We start from the raw sequence: 26,735 nt of genomic DNA, 5'->3' as shown, positions 1-26,735 counted from the left end.
ATTATCCCAAGGTCACCTTAAACATATCCAGCAGTGTCAGACTTTAAATACTGAATATCACGGTCCCTCGTCAGAAAATATCAAGTGTTACAAATGTTGAAACGCATATGAACATCACATCAATGTTAAATGTGATATGACAGCTATTGGAAAAATTTCAATATGGTGAAAATGACACGAACAAATGTGAACATATCAGTAGTTTGAATCGTTACTGGACTGTTGTGGCTGCTTTAAATTCCTGTCGATTGGCTAATTTAGTCGTAAGAACTATTTGCATTTAGATTGATAACGTAGATTTGTCTTTGAAGCCACGGTGAGAGGTTGAGGTTTGGCATAAACTGAAGGATCAGAAATCCTGTGTAAGAATAAAAACCCTCGCAGGCAAACAAAGTACAAGCACACTCCAGCGTGCATTAAATATCACATATCCACGCAGGATCTTTTTGCCTTCTTCACAGACTTTAAATTTCACAGCGCAAGGTGACAGATTTCAGGACTGATGTCGTCTTGCACATTTGTGTGCACAACATGGCAGCTGAGTGGAATCATTGTCTTTCGACAGACACGATTGCTGCTTTGCCGCCTGTCACACAGACTGAATACAAACTGCGCTATGCTCCCTGAGCTCATACTTTTATGATGGAAACTTGTGAGCAGACAGTGTGAAAAGCACACAAAGGAACGAGACGACAGCAGCCCATGTTGTTGGATTATTTCTTGTTTTTTATAATTCAATGGAACTGTGTGAAAGAAGACAGAAAAGATCGCTGTTCATGTCTGAAATTAGACCTTTTCCACACTGACGTCTGGCTCACTTTCACCCCCGTCCTAATTACTCTGATGTTCATAACAGTGAAGGAAAAAAAAAACACACACAGCAAAGACAGTCCTGACATTATTCATGCAGAGCACATTATCCTCCCTTCTGCTCCGAATAAAAAGCTAACATCTGCCTTAGCATGGGGCATCAGCTGCAATATGCGTAAATGACAAAAGCCACACACAGCTGTCATTGAAACGTCTGTTTCCAGCATTCAGTAATTATCTAAACCTAATCCTCTTACCAGAGAAGAGAAATGGGGGAGAAAGAAAAAAAAGTGTGAAAGTTCTGTTTGGGGGTTTTGTAACATGGCTTCATGTGGATGTGTTACAGACGTACACGCGCTGAGAGAGAAGGTGTTGAGGTAGCAATAGACACCTGAGACATCCACTTTAATTAGCGCTGAACACACCTCTGGGGCACCGGGAGAGAAAATTGCCTTTTCAAATAATGATTTCAATTACATTATTGAGAGATACGGCGAAATGCAATACAGGCAGCAGGTTAAGTGCTCTGACCCCGGTGAAAATGCTGCAGGGTTGAATCCATTTGATACCTCAAAATCCTTTAGTTACCCTCCCGAATGTGTGATGTAAGGTTTGGACTCAGTGAGGTAAAATGGGGAAATGATACTTCTCAGAGAAAGTTATTCAGAGTTGCAGATCTGTGTAAATGCTTCTTTATGTTCTGCTCTTTCCTTTTAATCATACAGCAACTAAAGTACAGTAAATGCAGCTTTAATTCATTAACCTTCAGCTCCTGCATGAGCTTTGATTCAAAACCATAATTTATTCAGCACAGATTCAGTAATCAGTGAGGTGTGATTCCTCCTCAACATCACGTTAATCTTCGTTCTTCTAAACATCTTTTTGTGACCTTCGTGTGTTCAGCACAGCCACAGCAGCCTCGTGTGATCACAAAGTTGCATTAATCCACATTCAGAAAGAGCAAAGTCTTCAAAACAGTTTGATAAGAAAGTAAAGTTTTCAGCTGGAGGGCGTATATTTATTCTCATTTCACTCCTGTTAAGATGCCAGAATGCCATCATGTTTCATGACCTTTGTGATTGTTGGGAGCACATCACTGCCCTGACCTGCTTACAAGATTCGAGGGAGTGAAACTGTAGCCCAGGGCAGCAGGAATTAACATGTTATTTTAGCACGAGTTGGAAAGTGTTAAAATATAGTCAATTGTATATTTTGCGCAAAAGCGGTTTGGGTTGTTTGTTTTAAATTTAGTTTCGTTTGGTACCCTGAGAAATATCTGCAGCACAAAGGAGCAGTGGAGGAAACGGGATTTTTGAGGGGCAGGGGCGAATTACATGAAAAGGGCACCAGCTGCATGCAGTGATCGAAACTAATTAACATATTGATGTGACAACAGTTTTAAATACAATCCTTCAGAGATTTATCTAAACAGGACAAGTTCTCCAATTATACAGAAGCGCGGCAAACCGCTTCATTACGGTCTGAATCACCAGCACACATCAGAAAGAGATAATTCAGTCAATAATAAGCACTTAAGAACAAATGTAGCAGATTGTTCCGTAAGGTATTCTTTATTCAGAGCATCGGAGCTCGGATGAAACTGTGCTCACATCCACGTCTGCTTGCAGCACCAACCAGTTCACTCAAATCTGTCAGGACCAAGAGGATATTTTTTTGGCTAAACTCTCTCATAACAACACACATCCACTAAGCTGTTTCAGTTGTGTTGGTCGGTGTTCGTGTGTTGGACTGCCAAGACAGCGTCAGACAAACAACGTTCAGAGGGGAATAAAGCCACAGTATTGCCTTCATGTTGTCAATCACCAAACATGAATTGTTGTATTCTGGATATTTGGATGAAAAGATGTATTTGAGCACCACCATGTCTGCAGAGAACATAACGAAAAGCTTTAGTGAAATAAAAAAAAAAGTCGAATGAAGAGCTCAAGAATAATTATTTCCTTCTGATCAACTAATTGAAAAAGTACTTTTGATTTCTGATTTTGGTATTTGGAAAAACATGAAGCTCAACCAGAAATGACAGTTCAGTCATTATCTACACACTTGGATGTCAGTGGACAGTCAGGTAAAGTCAACAAAACATTTCTGGAGCTTCACAGCAAAACAGCGTTGCAGCGTTCTTCTGAAGAGCTGAAGTACATTTGGGACATCACTTAGCATCACTTCGCAGATTTCGGGTTAAAGGGGATGTAAATAAAGTCTTTTCAAATAAGTTTGGGATCTCAGGGCTTCCAGAGATGTCAGACAAGCTGCATGGAGCCATTTTTACATCTTCTTTCTGTTGTTTTTTCTACATTTCAGTAACTAGAAAAAAAAAAGAAAAGAAAAAAAAAACAAGTCCCCATCTACTTCAGTTGTTTAGGAGAATGCTGCAACACTGTTTTGCTGTGAAGCTCCAGAGTGTTTTGTGGAATACAAAATTTCTCCCGACTCTCCATCGCCATGAGGGTGAGTGGATAATGAGTTAATTATCATTTCAATTATCTTATCCTTTAAAACCGTTGAAAGCATCATCATGTATGTTTGAGCGCGTCTGCACCTACTATTAAAATATCTCCTTGATGAATCTCCCACTGGTCTGCACACGTGGACTCCTGATCTCTCCCTGCATTATGTCTAATATCCTGTTTGAGTGGGAAAAGCGTCAATTTCCAGGACGTACATTAGAGTCAGACGAGATGTTAGCGCTGATAGCTTTCCCTGTGTGAGCGAACAATGTTGCTTTACAAATGTACTCTTTGTTTGACGCTCAAATTAACAGCATAGAAGAAGTAATTCCCACAAGGGCACTTCAAGACGAAAGGTAAAGTTCATTTTAAGGTAACAAATGCACATGTGTGAGGTAATGTCCCCGTGTCTTATTATCCTTGGTAAAAGGAGACACTGTGGGAAGCGACGGGGAGGTGATTCATCCCTTTATTACATTAACAAATTGTATCCCTTAAGGATGGATTCAGGTGGTCGGAGGAAGCCCTGAAAGTGCAAAAATAAACCTGAACCTGTAGTTGAAGGCACCTTGACTGTAAACATTAATATCTGAGAGAAATATTGAAATTTTGGAACAGCAGGACTGGCGTTCTCCTGAAGGAGCTCGTAATTAACACTTTAGAAGCCCATCTTGTCCTCTTTTAGGCTGTGTGGTGGTGACAGAGGTCCGGGCCCTCCCGCTGAAGATTTAATCATTAAAATGTCTTCTTTTTTCTTTTTGACCCGCTCACTTCCGAGATGATTACAGTGCTTTGCAACTAGAGAGAGAAATCTTTGAAATCTTGAGTAAAAACAACACACACGGAGACTATAAATGAAACATTTGGTGCGTGTTCGTGGGGGCGTGTTAAGAGATATGCAGGTCAAACCTGATTCTCATCATCCAGCAGGAAAAAAACTCCAACAGCTTTCCGCGCGGTCAGAGTCGTAGTTTATCTCAATTAGCCCCCAACAGCAGATGCACAATCGTGACGCACACGCTTGTAATTATCAATTACAGATATGGCTGTTACTCAATTTCTTTAATGGCAAGAGTCAAACAAACCAGTGCTCGGCTGAAGGCTACTATTGATTACTAAATAATAAGTAGTGCAGTTTCTATCATTAACATGTGTTTGACTTTCAGCAATTCTGTTTTTTGGTGCACCAATATTTCTTGTCTGTCTGTCTGGGGGCTTCTCCCCTTTTGTGATGTGACATTGCTATGCTCATGGTTTGGTTAGGTTCAGGCACAAAACCTTAACCTTACATGTCTCTATATATACACACTAATGTTAATACAAATATGTTCAGCTATAAGGCACATTTTAAATGGAATAAAAACTACAACCAAACCTGATTCTTACGTTCCACTTGGAGATTTTAAAGCTCTGCTTTCTGGTGTTTTCTTAATTGTTTTACATTGTTGTCTTTATAGTAAAAGGTTATAGGTTAAAAATAACAGTAACCATTAAATCCAAAAGAACCATCAGTTTGAAGTTGAAAATGAACAGCTGTCTCCCATGTTGTCTGTTGACCCATCATCCAGACACCGTGACCTTCTCCCTACATGGACCTTTTCACTCCAGAACAACATCGGCCTTCTTCCTCCTTTGCTTCTCACTTGAGTGTAAATATATATTACTTATGGGCACTGGTTGATACTACTGATGCTGTTGTTTTTCTAGGGAGGACCTTCTCGCTTATTTGCTGTCTTGAACCGAGTAAGAAGATCAACTCATGTCTTAACAGTAAATATGAGGGGACGGCCAACAGCGAGTTATCTTTACTTACTTTGCCATAGAAACTCGTAACAGGTAGCTTAGCTCTGTCAAAACCATTAACTGTTAAATATGGATAGCGCTCACTGGTCTGAAATGGAAAGCAACCTGTGATCTTTCTCATGGCCAGCAGGGGGCGACTGCACTGGTTTCAAAAAGAGGTCTGATTGCATTTAAGCTTTTGAGAGAATTACTCTCCCTCTGACGTGATTTATTACCCCAGTTAAGAGTTTAAAATTTGTTTAGTTTATGGTCTCCATCGCTAGTTTCAAGTCTTTCTCAACACCATATGCTGACGATTGTAAAGTTATGTCCCAATTAAGAATAAAATGGATGTTAAAGTGGGGTATGCATTGGCGATTGATAAGTCGCTACTACAGCGTTTCCTCAGGTTCTCAGTCAGATCCAGTCAGCATCCTAGTTCTACTCTATCGTCCAAAGATGGTAACCTTTGGCTCGGGAAAACCAAGATGGCAACAGCTGTAAATTTCCAGGCTTCAAACAGTTTCCCTGAAACAAATGGATGATGTCGCTGTTGGTTTACACATTCTCCGAATCTGTCTATAAGTGATATGACATAGTGAGTTTCAGAGGTGAGGCTGGACAGAGCCTGGCCAGCACTTTCCTCTGTCTCCAGTCTTTATGCTAAGCTAAGCTAACCGGTTTCCTATTTAACTGACCACACACGAGAGGTATCAAGATCTTCATGCAACTCTAAGCAAGACAGTTAATAAGTGTATTGTTCCCACAATGACATTATTCCAATGTGCTTGGCTCTGGCAGCAACATGCTCTTCTCATGTTGCTCCTCGCAAAATAAGTTGTTGTCTAGTCCCCTCTTCCCTGAGTTAATTAGTCGCAGAGAGACATATATGAGTAAATGAGAAGGTCATTTTTGTTGTTAAGCATACAGATAGAAACTTCAGGACACAGATCACTAGCTTCATACGCTGGGCGGTAACCACTAATGAGGTCAGCGCAGCCTTTTCTCCCCAGTCTAAAGGCCATGACGAACTTAAAAACACTGAACTCTGCACAATAACAAGGGAGCGGGGAGGCGGTGGGAACTCCCACACGGTGCATCAGTAATTCACAAAGTGAAATATTTCATCCTGCAGAGGACCCCTCTTATTTTCAAGAATGTCATTTTTGAGTCGTATGAAGGAGCCGGAGAGAGATATCCTTTTAGACATCAATTATTAACCAAAGCTTATATCACAACCTCATAGATCAAAACAGCAAGCTTGTAAGATACTAGAGGGCATCTCATATATTTAGCGCTGCCAGAGAAACACAAACCTAAGACAGAAAGGTTAGGCGTTTGAAATCTGACGCAGGCTCACGAGTCTTTGTAATTTCCCTGACAGGTACACGATATGGCACCGGAACACTGTAGGCTATGTGAGTCTATCTTTGTACTGCTCCATCAGAGGCAGAGGATTTTGCACCACCACAGAATAGGGTTCCTGTGAAAATGAATATTTTATGATATAGCTACCAGGCTATGATTGGTAGCATAAGAGTAGATTTGCATTCCAAACTGCCTGTTGTGCAAAAAAAATTCATCATTACCAACCATAGATAAGTCTTAATGTACCCAGCAGTCCAAAAACAGGTGGTCCAGTGTTCCTGTTGTCTCCCCTGAGGTTAGAAACCACAAGGCAGGTAAAAATATTTACCCTAGGTTAAAAGCCCATAATTCCCTGACTCATTAGAGCCATATTTAGCATTGAGAAGACTGGCTTTTGGCTCGTGTCCTGCTTCATTCTGCTGCTATCGCGATGATAAAAAGACTTTTCCCTTCCTTGTGGGGCCTTTTAATAATGATGAGACACAGTTGCCATAGCTCCTTTATTGTATATTTCCAGCTGACAAAAAGAATCTATTTTTAGATATTTTTTTTAATGCACTGAGTGAACTTTTATCTGAGGTTTTTTGGCAGCTTGGTATTGGTGCCTAGGCAGCACAGAGAAGTGATTCTGTTCTGTTTTAAGCACTGTTGCAAAACAAAGACATTAGAGGTGAAATGAATAATGTAGAGTCATTTCTCAGTAAGAAGTCTGGACACTTGCCTCAAGGGGTGCTGCGTCACTCTCCAAGCCCCTGTAACCTATATTTGTTTGAGTTGGTTTTAACAGCCCGTCGGGGCGCAGAGCCTTTCCAATACAACGAGCTTGATACGCTAAAACAGATGATTCATCTTTGTCCTTGTGCTGCCATTCGCAAATGTGATACGGTATGTTTATCCCTCACAACATACCTGGGAAGTTTTTTAGAGTGTATTTTTATATGTTTCTCGTTGCTCTCGCAGATACAGAAAGTGCTTTGCAACAGAATCCGATGTGAGACGCAGATGCAAACCCGACGTATCTGTGAGAAAGCAAAGTGCAAAAATAGCCTTGCAGCCTCTGCATTCCTATGCCTACTCCATCCTGATCCAAAGAACCTGTCACTCTCCACCTTGTGACACAAACAAACTGGAACCACCTCAGGTACTCGATGCTGATTTGCATTTTGTATCAAGTTCCTTGGTCCGACGCCAGCACAACCATAAAAAGCTCTGCTCCCCAGATATGGAGGCCCTGATTGAAACTGTAGGCAGAGTGGAGGCTCTCGCCGTGTGCTCTCTATATAGAGAGCTCATTAGTTGGAGAGACCTGTGTGCATTGTTCCAAGTCTGCAGAGTCAGCGAGGGAGCCACTCATCACTCCGCGCAATCCAGACTCCTGCACATCTGGTCTGGCAGCGTCAGGGTGACCTGCACGCACGCACAGACACACACATGCACATGCAAATGCCGACGTAGAGGCAAACATAAACATCCACCAGTACACAAAGACGGCCAGGATGCCCGAATGCGTAATGTCCTGGCTGATCATGCATGCATTGTGTAGTCAGAGCTCTGTGGATGAGCCGCATTGAAATGTTTTAGACATATTCCGCACCCCCCCCTCCCCCCTACACACACACAAACACACGCACCCACACACAAACACACACACTCATCCTCACAAGCACTGTCCTATTTCGCCTGTGATTTACTGGCCATTTTACACCCAGCTGAGGTGGCCACCTCCAGCGCTGACCCTGCACTGTACCTCGGGGACGTGTGCAGGCACAGCATTTTGGCAGCGCTTCCCCAAGAATTCCCAAGCACAGTTTCCTGCGCTGTCAATCTCCACTTATGAAGGTTTTACTTTACTGTCTTGAAGGTCTAAAATGCACACCTCCTTTCATATAGGTCAGTCCCTCCGCCGCTATTCCCAGATCTCGATTATACAGCAAGCTGCTCTACACTGCACCAAGCTCTACAAAACTTTGGCAGTGGTTGTGTGTGCTCATATTCACAATGCGAGGATATGGAGGAGGAAGTCCTCCGCATGCAGGTGACTGTCATGAATGGCATCAGGATAAAGAGAAAAATAAATGAGTCAATTCCACAGCAAGGGAGGAGGCTTGTGTTGAGGACATGTCAGTGTGCATTCTATTGACAGGCTCGTTTCAACTGGCTACGTCACTTCCAAGACATGCTGAGCAGCGAGTGGAGGAAAAAGTTGACTAAGAAAGCTGAGAACAATAGTGGAGAAGACCACATATCGAGCCTCTGTATCCATATAAAAGAAACACACTTGCTGGACCCTCGGCTGCCATTTCAAAAGACAGGATTAATCAATGGAGTTCACTGAAGCAGCTTTCACATAATGGCACTCCCCACTAGATTAAAAACAACCATTTGAAATCGATACTTTTGAGCCTTTTTTGCTTCCGATGCCACCGGCGAGATGTAACAGTGGCTGCCTCGAGGTACGATGAGATCACCTTCATGATTCAGACGCGGCGGGAGTGGATGAGGTATGATCGCAATATCCTGCTTGAATAAAAAGCTTGCCATTTGGGGAATTACATTTATTTGCTTCCTTGCTGAGAGTGAGATGGAGATATCGACGCCCCTCTCATGTCTGTATGTTGGCTGAATATGAGGCAACAGCCGGCAGCTGGCTAAATTAGCTTAGCGCACAGCGTGGCAACAGGCAGGACAGGGAAGACTCAAACTGTAACTCCACCAATTTTACACATTAAAGTGGTAAGTACTACAGCATATATGAAAACAGTAGAATAAAGTCTTTCGGGGCTCCAGATGAAGCTGCATTCAATCTGATAAATTCACTCTGAACATTTTACCAACCGGCCCATCAGTGAAACACTTATGTATAAATATATATTATAGGTTAACACGATACATAGCTCAACTCATTATTTCTGCTTAAGTCAGCTTTTGTTTGTTTCCATCGACAAAGAAAAAGAAGTGTTTTTTTCAGTCTTTGCCTCATAGTTGTTAAAATTTCTACCTTTAATGACATTTTCCAGTAATTTTGTGCTGCTGTTGGCCATTGTCTTCATCACTTACCACATCCGTACATACGAGCGGGTGTGTTCTGGAGGAGGCATGGTTCTCCTGCAGCTCCACACGAAGCTCCATTCAGAAGGTAACAGAATCCATATTATATCTTCTTTCTAATTCGTAGAACTGTGGTTGGCTGTTTATTTACAGCTCACCCGGCAGGTGAAATCAAAACTTTTTTTTTTTTTTGCAAAGACACTCTATGAGACATGTTTTTTGAGCTCGGTGAAAAGTACTTTCGTTTCATTTTTCATTCCCACATTGCTCATTGTCTCCTGTCAGATAATAATAAATGGAGTCACAGCACTTCGAGGAAACAGCAGCAATCTCACGTTCCTTTTTCTCAGCCGCCCCATTGTAAATTTCCTTCCGCCTCTCCACTAAGCTGCGCAGGTCTCACGCCAGCTTACAATAGGCAGGTGTGATTTGTGACTGGTCTATATTATCTGGCAGCCGACAGCAATTTCAGGAGGGGTGTTTAAGCGGCTTGGACAGATGCGCTGTAGGGATTAAATTACCTTTGATCCAAACATGTCCAATCAATCATCACAATACTTTACTTCATATAGATTTATGGATTATTATCAAGCTTAATATTATCTTTGTTAGACACAGAAAGCAACTTCAGACACACTTTAACAACTGTAAATTGTATTCCCTGACTGTCACAACACCTCTTCAGAAAACTGCTAATTGGGAAGACTCAGCCTATTCTCAGTAGCCAAGAAGGGAAAAAAGGAAAGAGGAAGAAAAGAAGAAAAGTGCGAGACTTCGACGTCCCAGGCTCGACTGTCATAGCACAACGTGCCGCTGCTCCTCTGAGATTTGCCTCTGTGAAAAGCACACACAAAGGCTTGCAGACTCCTCAGTTGAGTTTTATCGGAGGTGTGAGGGAAGAGAGAGTTGTCAAGGCCATCAGAAATGTAGGTTCAAATTAATCTGTGTGAGGAGTCGTAATGTGACGCCAATAGACTATTTATGGCAGCATTAGTATGCGGCGTGAGGGTGATGACACCGATTCTTTTTTTAACTGCATGACCTCATCATTACCCAGCTTCACTCCCTGTGCTTTGTTGTGAAAGACTGAAATAAGAAACATGTCACAAATGAGGTACAAGCATCTCACATGGGAGACTGTCAGAGTTCAGTGGCTTCTCAGAGCATTTTTGATGTGACAGCATTGGAAATATCGCCGGCATCAAAGCAGCAAATTTTGGGGCAAATTCTTGCTAATGATGAATTGCAGCAATGTTGAGTTTCCGCAAAATGTCACGGTCCGTACGTCTGTGGACACTGAAACCGCACAGAAGCCTACGTGACATAAAAGGGAGAGTCATAAAGTGTAGCTCTAAATAATAAATACACAAAGATGAATCCACCTCCATTTGATTCTTAATTCAAAGAATTCTAATCTCTTCTGATCCAGACAGGGATCATCAGACACCTGTTAGCTGGATAATTTCTGTAGAAGAAGGTTGCACCAGCAGAATTTGACTTTGAAGTACCTGAACATTTTTACTTTGTCCATTTGAAGGAAAGGTACATTGAGGAATTAATTTGATGAGTTAGCATGTAATAAGTCTGCTTACATCTGGCAAGAGCAAGAGTCAAAGCTTAGGAGGAAGGCAAGTCAGATTTCGTTATTGGAGACACGCCAACCCTTTCTCATATGTTTTATGGATGAAGACAGGGGGTCCAGTAAGGGCTACCCTCAGAATGCACCAAAAAGAAGAAGAAGAAAAAAAAAAACTTTTTAGGAAATGGAGGGAATGTTTCCAAACTTTTAATGTGAAATGAAATAATTAAAGACAACATGTTCTAAAGTCTCCATTCTGAAAGGAGCTGAAACTTTTATGAGCGCCATCCAGTTTTTTGAAGCCTGACGTAGGAAGCCGAGCCTTCTCTGTGGCACACTTTTCAGACGTTATAAATAAAATATGATGTTCACATGGGTGTGCTTAAGCAACAAAAAGAAATGCTGTCCTGGTTGTTCTACAATGATTTCAAATAGATCTTTTGTGATGACATAAAAAAAGAGACACAAACAAAGTCATTGTCACGTTCAAAGTATAGCGTGTCATGATCAAAGCATCCGAGAATGTACTGCGCTGAAGGAATCAATCAAAAGTGGAGGTTCTTCGGGTTCTGATCTCATTATTTTTGTTAATGAGAGTCCTAACGATGATTTAATTGCATTGTCCCGCAGTCAAAATTGAATCATTTGTTTGTGACATTCCAGGCCTGTTGTGGCTATGATAAGGCCATTTAAAGACGGGTAACCCATTAATTCAGCTCATAGACGCATCAGTCATAGCAGCTGTTGCACATTGTAAGTCATGACGGACAATAACAAGGCTAACATGATGATTATTCACTGCTGCTTGAACACCGGATTACAAATTCAAGGTGAGTTTGCCTTTGTGTGTTAACCCTGCGTGGGTACCATCAATAAGACTGAATCTTCTTTATATGGTCTCTTTGAAGCTAAGGTCAGTCAGTTATTCAGGAAGAGTTTTTGTTACACCTGTAGGATATCTCTCGACAACCTGACAGCAAACAATAAATCAAATGCTCTGACAAATAAAAGAAGAGAATAGTGTACGCGCTGTCACTGCTGAAGGTCTCTACCAAAACCGTCCGAGAATCATATTCAGGCCCGATAAAATGAAAAGATTAGAGAGGCTTGTAAGTGGGTCTACATACACACTAACAAACCTCCCTGCACACAGTGGACGTATCGCGAAAGCTGTTAGAGAGCTAGTGGCAAGAGAATGGCAGTAAAACTTGAACAATCGAGCAGCAGGGGTCGTGATGGACTGTCGCTCAGCGCTAATCGAGTACCACAAAGCGCACGCAGCCTCTGAGTCGCTGAACTGAGCCGGGGCAGCAGCAGTAGCCTCTTACGCCGCTAACCTCAGTACAAATTACCCAGCGACTGAATTTAGCACAAAGCATGCAGCCCCTGAGCCAAGCTAACAATGACTGTCATGCCAGGTAGCCTTTTCAGGCTATTCAAGCGTTATTGTTTTTCATGTACTGTATTTCGGCATTAACAGAGTTGTTTATTTATGTAGTTGTTAGATTGTTTGTTAGTTAAAAAAACCTACGACAGTGTATTGAATGTAGCCAGCTGGCCAGCAAGAGCTACAGGGCGGTTGGTAGTCGGTGCTGTTGCGTGTTCATGTGTTCTGTAGGAGTGGTTCTGAAGGGAAGTCTGAAGGGAGAGGGTGAGGTTTTTTCAGTGAAATACTTTCAAAATGTAACCTGATTTTGCTGCTTCCTTTATTCATTTATTCGCCTGCCCTGGTTTATCATTTATTTCACTCTAAATGGGACCAAAATTTACAAAAAGAACATCATGCTTCATTGAAAAAGACTTCAAACTACAAATCTAAACCATAAATACTTTAGGAAACCATTCATTGAGGTTATAAATCAAGCGAGAACTAGGGTCATTTTCTCATAAGCTTACATAGAATTGGATTGCAGGGTTAACTTTTTTTTTGTTTTTGACTGCGCAGAGTTCATGTAGCCTGATCAAGAGTCCGCTCATGAGGAGCAGAGCATTGCTGAGGTCATGCTGGAGCACATTGTGAAAGTGCACAGTTCGTTTTTCAGTTTATTTTATTGGATTTTCTGCGCCTTCATCCTATAGTCCTGTGAGGTGTCCGGGGCACCATCGGGGGATCCTACTGTATGTGTGCCATTTTCTGAATGCCTCTGAGGAGCGAGGAGGAAACCTGGCTCATTAAAAATGAATGTATCAGAGGAAAAAAAAAAAAATCAATGGTTACAACAATGGAATATATTTAGTGCGGACCCTGCAGTGACATCGGGGACATCTCTGTCAGCAGCGATATGATGGACTCATTAAAATGATTGAAGCTGGTGTTCAAAGAGCCACAGTTCAAATCCCAGGACAGCAGGCAAACATGAATCACAGCCAAGACACTGATGTCACGACCCTTAATTCTTTCATTTAACCGTGTTGCGCTTTCATAATGACAATGACAATCAAGAGCGCAAGGTATGGCACACAACCCTGGGCCATATTTCACGAACCAAAGGGGCTTTCATTTCCATCTATTACATTCATTACTATAAATTATAGGCCAAGATACACTGACTCTTTTTTTTTTTGCACCTTTCCTTTTTCCATTTTTTTTTTTTTTTTTTATAATCGAGAGTAGAGTGGGAGACCGTGTATAAAAGGTGAGGTAAATGGAAGGTTTAATTCATTTCTACAGTTTCTTTTCTAGGGCGAGCTATTGAATCAATGAAAGGAAAGGCAGACACACTAAACGCAGAGCAGCACACAACGTCGATAAAAGCTCAGTCTTTCAAAACAGGCTTTCAGATGTCGATTAGAAACAATCCACATTGCTGACCGACTCAATATCAGTGAAACTTCACCCCGAGTCTTGAATTTCTTTTGTATTTCCCTTTTTACTTTATTATTATTATTTACCGGAAGATATTTTAGTTCGCAGCCAGGCATTAAAAACATCTAAATGACAGAAACATGCCAGCTGACAACAAACATCAACATCCCACAGTCCCAAACAAAAATCACTGTAAATGAATAAGTAGGAAAATATAAATTGGGGCTGAGAAATATCTATTAAAGCCGGATCATAATCAATATACATGAGCAACATGTCATATTATTATCCCAATTGGCTCGTAATAACATAATGTTTAGGTGTTTGGGTCGGTACAGCAGATCATCCAATCATCGCTTGGATGCAGCTTCAATCTTCAAAATGTTCTCGTGTGGCTGACATAAAGAGATTCACTCTTGACAATACTTAATCACACTCTTTAAGGTAACTGTACTTTACTTGAGTGTTTAGATTTTATGCTGCTTTCTACTTCCTCTTCTCCAGTACATTCCAGATGGAAATAAAGGCTATAAGAAAATACAGCACAATGTTGGCAATGATGGACGTCTGAACCAAATTTTGTCCCATTATATTTGTGCTATACTCTAGATTTCACAAGTGTCCTCCAGGATTGTCTGCACAAAGTTTCAGGGCACCAGTGTATCTCCAGAGCACTGTGGTTCAGGGAACATACGATTGGCTTTGACTCTGGGAACAGAAAGCTAACCTGCCAACCTGAGAGGTCGGGATGGTTCACAGCATAGCAGCGGATCAGACAGGTGTTTTGGCCCTAAACCATCCAGGCCAAGAAATGGTGATATTTTAAAATCAATTCTTCCACCACTGTAAAGATCTAAGAAGTGGAGAGATGTGCTGTGCTGTCTTGTTAGGACTCTGGCAGCAACATTTTCAGTAAGCTGCAACTGTCAGATCAAGTTTGTGGAGACCTGAGGCTCTTGTACAAAACCACAGTGTGGGCTTTGGCTTTTTTTAAAACCGGCCAGACATATAGGTGGTAGTTTGTGTCGATTCCATGAATATTGTTCCCAGATAAATTAAAGGTAAGAAGAACAGTGATACATACTTGGAGAGACTGAACTGTCACAATACAGATGACATATAGCCACGACAGCCATGTACACACGGCCCTCATTCTGCCCGCAGCGCACAGGGCTGAGACAGGATATCATTATTTGTTGAAATGCTGAAAAATGATAGCATATATCTATATAAAAAAACATATTTTGCTGTTGTTGTCTTGAAATAAAATAACTACAAAAAAAACAAAAAACTGATGTACACAAATATGCCACTCTTGTCCCAGTGGGCAGACACAGTTTTCTAAAAGATGATCGCAGAGATTTATTCACGATGTGTTTTAACTTGCTCTTTGTGTTCGGTGAAAAGAAATCACTCAGAATATATTTTTTGTTACAGCAGTCATAAACTCATGTCCAGTATCTTTATCCTCTGTGAAAAAAAAGCATTTTCTTTTACATCGTGGAGAATTCAGTTGCATCAACAATTGCTCCCTGAATAATGAAAACCTCCAGAATATTGATATTGAATGGAGTCACACTTGATATAACAATCCTCTCAACATAGGGGGAGAAGAAGAAAAATCATTAAGCCTCTTCTCTCATTTCCTTCTGAATGTGGGCAACACTGTGATGCCAGAGATGAATTGTGTCTGTGAATCTAAACTGGCAGCTGTGGCCAAAGTTAAGCGAAGTTTGAACTCAGGAGACTGCTGCATTCTACACTGATGGTCCTATTTTCTATCCTGAAAATGATGCGACTCCCTCTCCGCTTTCATCTTCAAAGTTGCATAGGCAACAGCAGTATACAAGTCAGACTGAATTTGATATCAGAGGCCTGCTAGAAACTGCTCCTCACCAGTGGAGCTGTTGTTGGTCAGAACATAAACACCCGGCAGGGAGAGAACTGCATAATGACTCACTTTTACTTCTCGTAACCAGATATCAGATTCGATTCCAGTTTGATGGAGGGTCCACAAAGACAGTAATCCTGTTTTTTTGTGCTCACAGTACTTCACTCAGAACAGCAACGTCTGTCTGTCAGTTCAGAAATTTGGTCCGGACTGAAATTTCTCAAGAATTAATGGATGGATTGACATGAAAAGTTGAGTGACCCTCCTCAAAGGGTGAATTCAACCAGCTGTGGTTGTTCCTTGGCAATTCCTCTGAGGCGCCATAATGAGTTTGATTTCTTTTCTTTTTTTAGTGAAATGTCATTCAGCTATTGTCATGCCTTTTTTTAATGCAGAGATACTTATGGTCCCCAGAGGATAACTCCTATTCACCTTGCTTGTAGCACCAGGACCCCAAAAGTTTATCATGGTGAAATATTTAAACATCTACAGGAGGGATTAGGTACAGACATTTGTGGTCCTCAGAGGATATCTACTGATACATTTGGTGATCCCCTTACATTTCCTTTAGCACCAACATGAGGTTGAAAATGTGTGTTTTTTTTAGGTGAAAATATCTTGCCCTGAGGATAATCCTCCAGCTCTCCTGACAAAGTTTTTCCCACTTTCAGTAAAATATCTCAACATCTACAGGAGGAATTGGCAGGAAATCCTTTAAAGGATGGATTTATAAGATGAATCCTACAGAATATGGTGATACTGTGACATTTCCTCCATAGATCCATCATGACAGCTTTGGTTTTTAGTGAAAATAATTGACAACTACTATCATGAATTTTCTTTGCAGAGATACTTGTTGTGCCCAGAGAATAAATTCTGATGACATCTCCTGACTTGTAGCACCACAAGGAGCACAAATGTTTATTTATTACTATTAGAGGGATTTCTGACAGACATTTGTGGTTCTCAGAGGATGAGTCTTAATAACCCTGGTGACCGCCTGACATTTCCTCTCGCACCAGCATGATGTTGACATTATTTGGTGAAATATCTTCACAGCTACTTTATGGACCATCATTACATTTTTGTCGACACTCACAGTACCCAGAGAATATATCCTAATGACTTTTCTGATCTCCTGACTTTTCATGTAGCACAATCAGCAGATCAACATGTTCACTCTCGGTAAACTATCTCAGCATTTACAATAATTTGGACACACATTCATGTTCTCAGCAGATGAATCCTAATAACTTTTTGGATCATCTGACATTTCCTCTAGCAACAGCATAAGGTTGACATTATTTTGTTTCCATTTTTAATAAAATATCTTGACAGGTATTTTATGGACCGTCATTCAATTTTTGTATAGTAAAATACCTAAACATCTATAAAAGTGAATGGCAAGAAAGACTGTGTAGACATTCAAGGTCCTCAGAGGATGAATGTCAATGATCCCTTAACTGTCATCTAACGGTATTATTAACACTTTAAACTATAACAGTAAACCTGGAAGACATAATACCTGCTGAACATCAAAATGTTAGCATTGACCTTGAGCTAGAAGTAACAATGTGCCATAGTCGCTTAAAAGAGCTGCTAACATGACTGCTGACTCTAAATTTTATCCAATAGGAAAAGGGAACAAGAGGGTGACAAAAAAGTCAACTCGATCAACTAATTCATTTCCTAACAGTAAGTTGTTGTCACAATAGAAATCTTTGGTACCTTGAATAAGTATCAAAATGAAAATACAGCATTAAATTAAGGTGAGATAAACCATTTATGTCCATGTGCCACTACCCAGAGCTAAAAGACTACCTCTTCTACAGAGACATTACGTCTTCTTGCATAGTGAAAAGCTTCAAGTATTCAGTGATAATCACATCAAGGGCCACCCAGGGATCAAGTTGAGGTACAAGTCAGCTATGTGTTGCCAACGCACACATTTAGCTGAAATTGCTCTCCTCAAGGATCCCTGGGAGAAAATAATCAGATGACAAATGCATTGAAATTCTTTCAGTAATCGCCTCGGCAGCAACACCTAATATAAGAAGTTGGCATGTGTTTATTCAAATCTTGGGTGTTCAGAAGACGCCCTGCTGCGGATAAGTTTAAAGTATTATTCATCTATCAACTGGAAACGCGTCGAAAACACTTTTTGATCTCGCAGATATGAATCCAAATGACCAGACATGTTGTGCGAATAACACAGCGTGGTATTTCAGATCACAAACACTTTTGTTGCTTTGAAAAAACCCAGGAAGATCAAACAAATAATGGAGCACTCTGGGGACAATAAAAAGGTAACAAATTACGCCGTCTGTGAGCAAAGCTGCTGTACACATCCGAGCATTTAAATTCTGTCTCGACATTGTTTTACATTAGAAAGTTCTGGTATCACTCTCCCTGCTAACTTATATGGCATATCAAAGTATTACAGCTCTCAGGGGAGTGATCATCCACATCATCATCTCAGTCATTAAAAGTCAGTGAAAGTAACTTTTAATGACATGTTCCCTTGTTATTCCACTAGAAATAACTAGAAAATAATTATGTTTTAAAACCCAATGGTAGAAACCATCCACTGACCTAGAAAACATGGAGAGTTTCTCGGAATGAATTAAATATTTATCTCAAATCAGCCCCCTTATTACCTACGCTAACAAGGTTACATCGTTCCCTCTTAGTTATTATGTTCCACAAGCCTATCTCAGAATGTATGAATGGATTTACATGATATTAGCTGGACAGGTAGGCCATGAGCCAAAGAGCAAATTGATTGCATTTTGGTAGAGCTCCAGAGCTGAGATTTCTACCATTAGACAGTTATTGTTTTTAATCCATAACTATGAATTTAAGGCAGATAGAGGCTTGATTCCAAATCCGAAGGAGATATTTGCAGGGTCAAGAAATCGATTTAACTTAGAAATGACAAAATAGGAACAATGTCTTTGGGTGTATTTGTTGGCGGGCAGGTTTTGGCGGAGCTTTGCGGTCTTTAAGTCCCTCTCAGTTTGATACGACTAAGTCTGATGCCTCTATGAGTCTGGGCCTTGGCCAGGTTTGGAGAAAATGATGATCACAGGAGGGGATTCGCTTCTAATGCTTTTCATTTTAATGAAGTTTGCTTTCCTTTCTTTACCCCGGCCTCCTGATTCTTTGCAGAAGTAGTAATTGCCTTACAGGGATTCTGAGGCTGTGCGGCACTCAGTGAGGCGCTGTCTTAGATATCCATCTTTGCCTCTGTTTCTCGGGTAATTAAGGTTTGGAGTCACCTCAGGAGATGGTGTGGCTGCTCAAACTGGCTTGATTTGGCAATCTGTGGCGCAGTGTGGGGGGTAATTCAACGATGGAGCAGAGCACTAGAGTTAGGAAAGTGTCTCCTGTCCTCCTGAGTGAAGCTGTCTGAGTCCATTCGTATTGTTTGGGATGATGGAGGCATAACTGTTTAAAGAAAGGGGCTATTTTCGTCTTTATTATGGTGCTGCAGAAGGAAATTACCCTATATCTGCAGCAGCCATTAGGCTACCTTGGGTCACTTTAGGAGTGAGTCATCTACAATTCAAATATTAATGCTATAGTGCTGTCTGTTGTGGGGAAAATTACCTGGAGCACACAGGTAATGAACCCATTATAGAAGTGAAAAGCTTTTTATACCATTTTTCCTGAAACTGTGAGACTATAAATAATATGCGCAGTAAAATTATAGAAAACTGAAGGCTGACAATTATGCCATCAGTTATGATACAATCAATAAGTAACAAAATCTATCTATAATCAAGGAAGTAGCACATCCCAGTTGGCTCTGTCACAACCACAACAACAGTTAATTGCTTTGTGGCTGTGACAGCCTCTTCAAGTACTTGGGAATTTGGTCTGACAGCGCCCTGTACTTCTTCCAACATAAAGTGAAACCCCAGTTGGGGCTTTGCCTTTTAGATCAGAGCCATTCTCCCTCTTTTCGCTCGGTGGCGAGAGGAGCAGGCACCGAGCCTTAGGAGATGCAGGGAGCCAAGAGCGCTCCAGCCAGTCAAGGAGGGGAGTCTGATTAACATTTTCACCCTATCTGTGAGTTCCCATCGAAAAGGAGCTGATGGTGTAAATGACCAAAGCAAACGGCTTGGCAAGCGCTTGAATGACATGAGCACAGCACAAGAATGGCACGCTGCAAAGCCTCCTGAATACAAAGGCCACAGCCCTGTAGCCCCGGGGGAGACGCTTTGATTTATTTACAAACTGTTGGGCTCTGTGATAAGTAACAGCAGTGGAGTCGAACACTGGCGGTGCATGCTCATGTTGTTGCCAACATAAAAGCAGCTCAAGAAAGAACCAGAACTCTCATCTCCGGCGTCTCCGCCTGACAAGAGAGGCAGCTCATTTGTCCCAGACTATCTCTGCCATCAGATGATCATCCTTCCACAGCTAGATTAAGGTGATGTGCAACACATATCAGCCTTTCAAAGGTGCGTGTGATTGGTTACATGTTTTGAAGTGATGCATAGGTTTGATGCCAGTGCTTCTGACAAGTCACAGTCACGAGTACAAATGCTTCCCGTCCATAAACCGTCTGCTGAAGTGAAATCTCTTGACTTGCGCAGCTCTCGCGGCTCCTCTTTAGTTTCACGGTCGTGTTCGACCCTATTACATTACATCTCGTTGTAAGTAATGAATACCTAATTGAAACACTCACATTCTCGTCGTCTCTCCAGAGAACAAAATCTGTTTCTTACTTATTACTTTGCAGGACCGAGATCAAAAGAATTAGACCCACATCTTAACCGAAAAATTAATTTGATCCAATCTTAATAACTCCTTGAAAAAGTTTAGCTCATCACTGCTCATTAGTCTCATTCGTGCGTTTCAAGGTCATCCGGGGAGCTTATGTAACAGTCTATGTCAGATTAAAACGAGTTATTTTTTGCGTTTTTTTTTTTTGTCACATCCGTTTCCGTCAACACACCTGACATCTTCCCCTTGTTCGCTGCGGGATGTCTTGTTGGAGCCAATTTTTGTGATCATGTCATGACTTTCCTCTGTGACCTGTAGAGAATCCCTCCTGTATTGAAGCCATGTTTATGCTTAAATACCCATGAATCTGATATTCAGTGAAAGATTGCTGCGGGGAAAAGCTATCTGCAATGAAAACAACTGTATTATAAGATCTTTTGGAATTTCTCCGCAGAATGTTGTTGAAGAGATTGACTTCTCTGACCTCTAAAAATGTATAATTTATTGTATATATTTGAATAATGTTTTGTAGGAATCTAACAGATTCAGGCCACATTTGAATATTGCTTGTGATATTTTGCCATTTTGGTTGTTATTTCTGGTCTTGTTTTCTCATTAAACCAATCCAAGTGTCTTAAATTGGTGAGATCTGATTTAAATAACCTGAAAGATAAAAGAAAAACAAAGTGACTCGCAATCATCGTTCCACTCTCCCTCAGCATGCAAACAACAAATGTGACTGACACTGAACTGAAGTATGTTTTTGCCCAAATCTGAACCTCTCAGCCCAAAGCTACCAGCCACAGAGTGACGTTCCCCTGCCTCCACTGCCCCGAGCTTCTTATTTTCCTGATTTTTCCAGATAGCTGGTTCAGCCTGTCCAAAAGTGAAATGAGAGAGAGAGACCATGGGAGCGTTTGTGACAGGGGGGGAGACACGGGGGAAGAGGTGACATATTTTACTGTCATTATGTTTGCCATGTCTCTCACTAGATGGCAGTGTAGTGTAGGAAGAATGTTTGACAAGTTTTACCAGTTATGCCATCATTTTGGAAACTTTTTCAGTCCTCCATATCTCAGTTTGTGTGTTTGTGTGTTTGTGTCACAAAAATGCAATAATTGCTCAAAGTTACGGTGGTATGTATATATAATATTCCTCCTCACCATTTGGGATGTTTATTTTAATAGCTTGTCTTCTTCATCCCACCGTGACCTTTGACCTTGCCGGGTGTGCTCTTTGACTCGGGGAGGTCCAGCGGGTGTGGCTCAGTGATTGCAGAAAAGCCCAGGAAATGAATGTTTTATCAGGCTGCGCAAAGAGAAAAACAACAACAGCGTGGCGGGGAGGAAAAAGAGAGACGTCTAAATTTAACTCATCAGCTGCTGCCAAGCCAAATAAAAATCATTCTGCAGGACAGTTTCCTGTCGGTTTCTAGTCCAAAACATCTGGATTTTCATCACACAGATAACATCTGTGTTTATGGAGCACATAAACATAATAGATATTACGTTGTGGATGTCACAGGAGACATATATAAGCTGTTAGCTGCACCAGAAGTTAACATATTTCACACTCCCCTTGTTCCCTGAGAAGTTCTCAGTGCTCTCACCACTTTAATAAGACAAGCTGCACCCAGAACCATCTAACATGGCATGCATGGTTTGCTCCGTCCCACATATACCGCTTGATCATTCGTCATCATTGTGCATTCGTTGTCAAAACGGCAACTCGCTGCCCATAGCTTGTAATTGCCTTGTATTCCTACTCAGCCATAGCAGCCAGCAGGCACTCTATAGATGTATTCAGGTGGTGCAGCGCAGAGGGAGAGCAGCACATCCTACTCACTCACTGTACAAGAGTATGTGGGAGGAGGTGATAGCGGGCAAGCATTCGCTGTGTGCAATGTCCTCCTCAACAGCAAAATTTAGAACATGAGGCATGCTCAATATGCAGAGGAAAAATATGCTTGGCAGAAGATCGCTGCAGTTTTCCTCCATTTATGGTCAGACACAGATTTGCAAGTAATTCCTGCTTAATAAAACATGGAGCTCTACCTTCAAGAAATCAAGCTTTGAAGTGCTTTATATCTCATGTGATTTAGGAAATTAGCCAGCATTAGTGCAAAGGAGGAGATAAGGGAAATATATATTTATATATGTTGTGGGTGGAAGCTCGTCCCTCCCATTTTCTCTTTAGCAACCCAGTCCAGTCCCATCTGAGAGCGTGGTCTTCAGAACCTCCTCTGACAAGTTTTCCTTTGCTTTCCTGTGAGAATAGGCAGCCGCTGTCACAGAGGAGCCGAGGGAGTTCAGGAGATCAGAGGCAAAGCAGCAGTTGCCTCTCTTCTGGGGGAAAAAACCAGATGACCTTCTTCAAAGTGATAATGTAAACAGCTAGCAACTGGTGGAACCGTGGGAGTTTGAAGAAAAAACCTGAAGAATTCTCCTGAAGGATAAGAGTGAAAAAAAAAGAAAAGAAAACGACCAACACTGTAAGTTTTATTCGTCCTTTTTCACCCTTTTTACTCATTGTGGCTGTGCATTTGCTGAAGCTGCTGGAGCTCAGATCAAAGCACATAAGTTTGTAGCCCGGTGCAGTTGTGTGATCTGTTGGCTTTGAAGCTTTGGGAGAGTAAGGGTTTATTTTCCGTGCACTTCACTGCAGGTAAAGGACACTCTATGGTCTACGCGAAAGACATCTCTTGTTTGGTTTGCTCACAAAAGCAACACTTGGATGACACGGCTTCTGAGTGCATTAGCTTTTTTTTCAGTCGGGCTTGATTGCGTCCGTTTTCACATAATGTTCTCGGTTAACATCGTAGTAGATCCTCACTGCTGAATCGGCCCTCTCTGCAGCTGCGCCGTCAACTCCAGCTGCAGAGACTTCAAACAGCTGCTTTCAATTAACGTCACCCTCCAGAAACATTACTCCGACCGAACAAGCATTTGTTGACTTTAGATGTGGGGCTGGGGGAAGCACAGGATTTCATAATATGTGTGCCTGGTGATGTGAGTTATAGAGCGCCGTTAAACTGAAAAGGCAGGTCATGACCCAAACCCTGTCACCCGTGGAAACAGATTGTTCCCGTTCCAGGTTTTACACAGTTTTCATTTTATGAATTTTACGTTAGATTAAGTTTTATGAAGTCATCAGCTTCTCGCTAAATGAATTTCATAAATAAATGGCTTCCTTTCTATTTCACTGCGCTGCATTTGGATGTTTTTTCTGCTTGTGGTAAATGTCAGGTCTTTGGTATAAAGGTTAGCGGTTTACAGGTTTTTTAAAAACATTTTTTTACAGCTTGACGTAATTGAATCACCACTTCATTTTCCCATATTGTTGGTTTACAACACGACAACATGTGAGGGATTTGTTAGCCATATCGCTCCCTAAGCACTGAGGTAAAGTCAACCACACACTAACCACTAGATCTCCAACATGGAGGCCATCCAAAGACAACCACATTGGGGACTACAGCCAGCCTCTCCACTTAGGTAAACAAAAGTCTGTCTCTTTCCACACCACTGCAGTGCGTTAGCGTGTGTGTGTGTGTGTGAGTACGTGCATCTGTGTGCCGATGCGGCTCTACACCCGAACGCTGCGAAGGCACCGATCCAACTGTAACAATGTAAATTGTTCCAGGTTCAAAGTGTGCTCTGTTGTTGCCACCCACCCTGCTGTGGGAGTGAAGCAGGACCATTTTTAGCATGTGGCAGAGTGAAATATTCTGTGTGAAGTTCGCAAAACAACGGCATTGTTTCGTAGCAAAAAATAAAAAACACTGGTGAACAAGCTCTTCTCTCTCCAACCTTCCAGCCTTGATGCAAAAAAGCTCCGTGTGCATGCTGGCTTAATGCAAATGTGTATTTTCAAATGTACAGTATTCCTGGAAAGCCACAGGGAACGGGAAGTTATTGTCTCATGTCAAGAAGACGCAGCTACATCCCTCTACAGCCATTAACCTTTGACTGTGTTTAGGAAACAGACCAATCCCAGGACATTTACATTACGCTCTGATCGGTCATTTAAAACCTCCTAATGTCCACTAAGTTACACAGAAGAGCAATCTGAACAGAGTGATATTAACTTAATTACATGGTCGGAATCATCTTAGAGATTCATTTGAGACGACTGAATAAATGTAAAATGTCTTATGGTCAACATTCAGATTTTGTAGGATGGACAATGTGTAGCTGCATTCAAAAAAGTTATTGTGCTGCCATATTGCTCTAAACAGTCAGTTGTATTAATGCTGCCTTCCTTCTACCTCAGAAGCGATAAAATGGAGCTGGAAAAGAGGTCATGCCCGAATTAACTGTGTTCTAGTGCAACAAGTTGGAAGTTGGTCAGTTCACCATCGCCATCGTTAGCAATACCAGTTGACAACAATGCATTATGTGCAGATAGACACCAAAGCAACATGTCTGCTGACAGAAGTTAGACAGTACTGTGCATAAGACTGATTTCACACGACACAGATTAAACAGTATATTCTACAGCTTACACAACTAGTCAAGTGTAAAACAGCCATCTTTGATTCTGAGCTCTGGGTTTCAAGTTGAAAATGCGACTTCAGGGGACGTTCCAGTTGAAATTGATCACTGAGGAATCAGGAAATTCCTTCTTCCCAGTTCAAATGGAGCGCACCATTAGGAATCAGGGTCAAGGATCGAGTTGAGTTGATTGAAAATGTGCTCAGCAGTGGCCAAAGTAACATTTCCAGGAACAGCAAGGAAGGAGGCTTGCAAAACTCTGAAAGGGGTTTTGGCCATTAGTTCAAACATGTCTGTAGTTGGAGTGGAAATAGTTGTGATTTCATTCAACACAGAATTGCTTCGGTTAATGAGGAAATACAACAACCCTTTACCTCGAGCTCCAATTACAGGGAAGAACAATAAGTCAAGGAGGCAGAGTCACAAGTGCTGTATTTGCGCATGAGATGATAAGTTCTCCTCATTGTATTCCCAAGAACTGGTTTCTTCACGTATTGTGCAGATAAAACCTGTTTGCCTGTAAAAGTGGACGTTATCTGGCAGCCTTTCACTCCTCTGCTAATTCAGCCTCAGACGAGAGACAGCATAAGCACCGGCTGCCATGGCAACTGTGCTGGTTCAGACCTGAGACAAAGTTTCTCTCTTTTTTTTTTTTTTTCTCCTCCAAATTAATCATGACAGAAAATGTACGTCTATTGCTCTGAATGTTAGCAGTGCAATGATGATTATTGTGTCTGCCTAAAAACTAAGCCTTTTTTTTCCCAGCATTGTGATAAATAACAGGAACCCACTGACAGCAGGCTCTGGTGTGTATTATTCTCATCCTGCAGTACTTTGGTGACATCTGTGGCACCTGAGAGTACATGCTGAATTTAGACCAGCGTCTGTCAGCTGGAGGAGGAGGAGACTCTGCAGATCCCAGAGAAAGAGGAAACATTTTCCTTCAGCTCCACACGATTCAACACAATTTCTAAACCCAGCTTTAAAACAGGTTATATGAGTAAGTCATTATAATAATATCCAACGGACCAACACATCGTCCCCTAAAGCCTGGTTTGATCTCATCTAGTATAATACAAATCATCCGTTATTGTGTCTTTAAATGACTATTAATGACCTGAGGATAAAACAGGTCTACACTGATAAAAGAATCATGGTTTTGAAAAAATGAGGCATGAAAAATACTAAAATGGGGTTTTGCACAGAGCTTTCCAAAAATAACTGCTGACAGCTGTCAGAAGCTCAGTATACAGTAATGTGCTGTCATTTTCTGTGCCAACCTAATGGTTATCATGGATTAGCTGGTAGATTTATAAGGAGTAATTAAATTCAAAGTTTTTAATTAGATATGCAAGTTTTGCTCAGGCAAGTACTACTCAACCCGTGAAAACAGTTGGATAATGATGTGGCTACGAAGGAGCTTTTGTCAAATAATAATCCTGACTGTGATGTCATCAGAAAACCATCAATTTAGGGACTTCTTAGAATTGGAAACTGTACCAGGGTCTCAAACATCCAGTCGAGTCACACAGTCGCACTCAACACAAATGTTGAAACACAGTCTTGAACCATGGTCAGCGGCTCAGCAGCCTTCTCTCCTAACCTTGAATCAGGCACCATTCCCTCCCATGTCCTGATATGAGAGTCCAGACATGAACATGTAATGTGTTCAATATTGTAAGTAGCCTATGACTCACACAAATGCATGAGTGGTTTGTGGAAACGTTGACTGACAACATTTTATCCTGGCAATTGGGCT

General features: G+C 41.4%; 2 protein-coding genes across 5 annotated transcripts in view; one reads left to right on the top strand and one right to left on the bottom strand.

The window, feature by feature from the left end:
* Nucleotides 1-26,735, bottom strand: part of LOC119033422 (VPS10 domain-containing receptor SorCS1-like) — a 141,439-nt gene that overhangs the window by 63,867 nt on the left and 50,837 nt on the right. The window lies entirely within an intron of this gene.
* add3b (adducin 3 (gamma) b) overlaps nucleotides 22,450-26,735 on the top strand; it is a 30,620-nt gene continuing 26,334 nt past the window's right edge. The window contains exon 1 of the mRNA XM_037123479.1: nucleotides 22,450-22,974. The gene's annotated coding sequence lies outside the window, so the exon portion shown is untranslated. The remainder of the gene's footprint in view (nucleotides 22,975-26,735) is intronic.

Source organism: Acanthopagrus latus, chromosome 15 (assembly GCF_904848185.1).
Source record: "Acanthopagrus latus isolate v.2019 chromosome 15, fAcaLat1.1, whole genome shotgun sequence".
In the NCBI taxonomy this organism is placed as follows: domain Eukaryota; kingdom Metazoa; phylum Chordata; class Actinopteri; order Spariformes; family Sparidae; genus Acanthopagrus; species Acanthopagrus latus.
Note: the sequence above shows the minus strand (reverse complement) of the source record. Positions and strands in the feature narration are given on the sequence as shown.